A 3,809-nucleotide genomic window follows, 5' to 3' on the forward strand; every position below is an offset into this window, starting at 1 on the left:
AGCAGGAACTGGCTCCAGCTAGAAGCCCAGTTGCCTACAGAGAGGGAGGCTTCCTACATGCTCTGTTCTTGGAATAGCAAAAACAATTGTTATTGTCCCACCTAAGGCAGGCTTCCCAGAACCTGGGCTCTCTACAGCTGGTCTCCTCCTAGTACATCAGCATCCTTGCTCAAATGTTTTTCTTCTTGTTGTTTAATTCGGTGATGAGCCATGATGATCCCAGGCATGAGGCAAAAGGGGCAAAAAGAGAGAGAAGCCACAGACCAGAGGATCTTCCCTACTGTTGGCTGAGTCCCAAGATGGGGCCTTCAGAGTCAGTGCTACACCCCCGCTTTAGAGGCACCCCATTCCAGCTTCCTGCAGTTGTGCCCCTCCCCACAGAGCGAGGAGTCCACAGGGCCAAGGGGATGTACACACCTAGTGGCCATCCACCCCCCTTCTGGATGTTCATCCAGGAACCTGGACTATCTTCCCCAAACAATACCAAGTCCATTTCCAGGGCCTGAGTAGACCTCTTCCACTCCCCAAAGAGTATGGGGCCATGGGTGGCCAGGACAGCTGTTTGGAGGTGCGAGAAGAAAAGGGGAAGGTTGGGCTGCACTTAGGGCTTCTGGGCCTCCGCTTATACTCTGGTCCTAGCCCAAAAATGTAAAGAGGGAGGGGATGGTCACAGCCTGCTCATTTCCTAGGGTGGCCTAAGTAGCTTTTCACAAAAGCACTTGTGAATAAGGACCAGAGTCACGGTCTGGAAAGAAAAAGAAAAAAGAAACTATTTATTTATAAAACTTTGAAATGGGTTGAATTTCACATTACTTAAAAAATAAATCTAGCTAATCTATTTGTAATGTAACCGAATCCATTCGTTTTCCAAAAATCCTTTGAACTTCAAACTGTTATCAAAATCAACACTTATAAGGTGTAGGGCCCGGCTGCTGAGCAAGAGGTAAACCGAGATCAGATGTGGGAAGCACAAATGGGTGTCTCAGTTTCCCCTCTACCTCGTCTCCTCCCTATATCCCCAATGGTCCTTAGAGGAGCAGAGAAGTTTTGCTGGTTCCCACCCATGAAGGGAAGGGAGGGTCTCCCCCCACAGCACAAACACAGCCTCCTTGTCCTGTTTTACCAGGACACAAGGCTGACCAGGAATGCAGTTCAGTTTGGTCATGTGATCAGCTGGTTTTGAATTATAATCTAATTATAAGCCTTTTCTGCCCCGTAAGGAGAATGGACTAGTCTGTGCCTATTTTAAAGGAAAACTCAGATCCTACTGATTAATCAAATCTAGAACCTTTCTTTTCTCATGATCCCAGCCAACTCCAGTCTCCCGGGAACCATACAGAAGACAGCTTTAAAATGCACCAAGTGTGCTTATTGAAAAATTATTTATTCAGACCTTTCCTTAAACTTCAGGGAATAATGGACAGTTTTCATTTCTCCAGATACTAAGGGCTAGCTCTGTTTCACCATTCATATGATGGACAGTCCAGGCTGTATGCTGCTCTAAAATTTCTGCCACAGTGAACATGAACATCAGCATTCCCCACTTCACAGACACCTAATAATGGAACTCTAGAGCAGGATAGGCAAACTTTTTCTGTAAAGGGCCAGATAGTAAATATTGTAGGCTTTGCAAACCATACTGTCACAACTATTCAACTCTGCCATTGCAACATGAAAGGAGTCATAAGTAATACAGAAGTGGATTGGCATGGCTGTGTTCCAAGAAAATTTACTTGCAAAAACAGGAGGTGGAACATATGTGCCCTGGGAGCCATAGTTTGCTGATTCCAGACTGAAATATCCTAAGAGCAACCCCCTGTTTACAAGGGGCAGGCGAATGAGGATCGCACTGGCTGGGAAATTCATGGGCCTGACCCTGAAACTCCTATTTCTTACAGAATCTATTACTCCCTTGCCACACCTGAAACTATGAGACTAATTTTATGATGAGTTCTTCAAGAGTGTCCTATGTCCATGATCCACCCCAGGGTTTACTTTGCTCTTCAGGAATAGAACCTCTCAAACTAAAGAGAACTAGATTCCTACTTCATCTCTCTGCAGTTATGGTAACGTCAACCTGCAGGTTCAGGAGTGCTGGGCTCCAGTTCTGGCCCCGACACTGAGCTCTGGCACTGGTTACTTTCCCTCTCTGCCTCCCTTGCCTCTTCCGTAAAATGAGGGAGGTAGATTCAGCAGCCTCAGTCTCTTCCAGCTCCAACATTCTAAAGTCCTATGAGTTAGAAGGCTGTGTTCTTTGACTAGAAACTGCCGCTGCAGCTATGGCACCATCCACAGTTGGCTCCAAAGTTTCTAGTTTAACAAAAGGGCACAGGACAGGAATCAGAAGAGCTGGGTTCTAGTCCTGATTCTATCACTTCAACCCTCTCGGCTTCTGTTTCCTCATCTGTCGACCCAGGCCATCCCTTGGACTCTAAGATTCCTTGGTCATTACCTTATGGCCAGCCAGCCCTTGGAGACCACTTTAATCCAGGCAGACAGAAGACATCACCTAAACTGGGATCCACCCTTTATTTTCAACCTGCGTTTTTCACTTTTTCTCTGTGTGTGTGAGATTCACAGATTTCCTCCATGGGCTCTTTCTCCTTGATCTCTGACTGTCTCTGTCTCTGTCCCCTTACAGAGATCCATGACAACACTGTTACAACTAGCTTGTCAAGTGCAGTGACATCTGCATTCCTGACATTCCAATCTGGAGATGGTCTTTTTATAACCAGTGTGGTGGGTGGAGGCAGCAATGGATGCAACTCAGACAGGATGAAATTAGAATTGCAAACTGGGAGGAATATGTTGTCTTTAATCTGAAATAAAGCTCCTCTAGTCTGGGACTGTTTGCCCAACAATGCCATCAAGTCTCTCGTTGATTCCCAGGCGAGGAGGGTTCAAAGAGAGAAACGTCGTGACCTCACACCCAGGCCTGCCAGCACCCTCTGATAATTAGCCTGTCCATGTCAGACCTGCCTACTGTGATGCCTCTCATGACAGATGGTAATTTGGAATCCAAATCAAGAATCAGCTGTGTCAGCTGCGAAGTCTCCAAGGGCTGTGGGTGAGTTAAGGGTTGGGGCCCTGACACCTACAGACTCAGTAATTAAAACGTTCTTTGGGCAAGAGGGACAGTCTCTTTGCTTGCCCCTCAGCCTCTGCTGCTGGGCATCTCAAAGGAATGTAGGCCTCTTTTTTACGAGATTTCTTTTTTGTGTTTTTTTTTTTTTACATCTTTATTGGAGTATAATTGCTTTACAATGGTGTGTTAGTTTCTGCTGTATAACAAAGTGAATCAGCCATACATATACTTATGTCCCCATATCTCTTCCCTCTTGCGTCTCCCTCCCTCCCACCCTCCCCATCCCACCCCTCTAGGTGGTCACAAAGCACCGAGCTGATCTCCCTGTGCCATGCGACTGCTTCCCACTAGCTATCTATTTCACGTTTGGTAGTGTATATATGTCCATGCCACTCTCTCGCTTTGTCACAGCTTACCCTTCCCCCTCCCCATATCCTCAAGTCCATTCTCTAGTAGGTCTGTGTCTTTATTCCTGTCTTACCCCTAGGTTCTTCATGACATTTTTTTTTTCTTAAATTCCATATATATGTGTTAGCATACGGTATTTGTCTTTCTCTTTCTGACTTACTTCACTTCTTTGGCAGACTCGCTCTTTCACTTTCACTGATACAGCAAGTCGGGCAGCTGGACTGTCGTTCAATGCTAGGGCCTTTCATGTTGGAAAAAACTGATACTCAAACTTCCACATCCTAAGTCATTATTTTGAATATATTTTAAAGGGAGT

General features: G+C 45.8%; 1 protein-coding gene across 1 annotated transcript in view; it reads right to left on the minus strand.

Annotated features, from left to right (window-relative positions):
* ILDR2 (immunoglobulin like domain containing receptor 2) overlaps positions 1-3,809 on the minus strand; it is a 52,611-nt gene that overhangs the window by 3,631 nt on the left and 45,171 nt on the right.

Source organism: Lipotes vexillifer, unplaced genomic scaffold (genome assembly GCF_000442215.2).
Source record: "Lipotes vexillifer unplaced genomic scaffold, Lipotes_vexillifer_v1.1 scaffold189, whole genome shotgun sequence".
In the NCBI taxonomy this organism is placed as follows: Eukaryota; Metazoa; Chordata; class Mammalia; order Artiodactyla; family Lipotidae; genus Lipotes; species Lipotes vexillifer.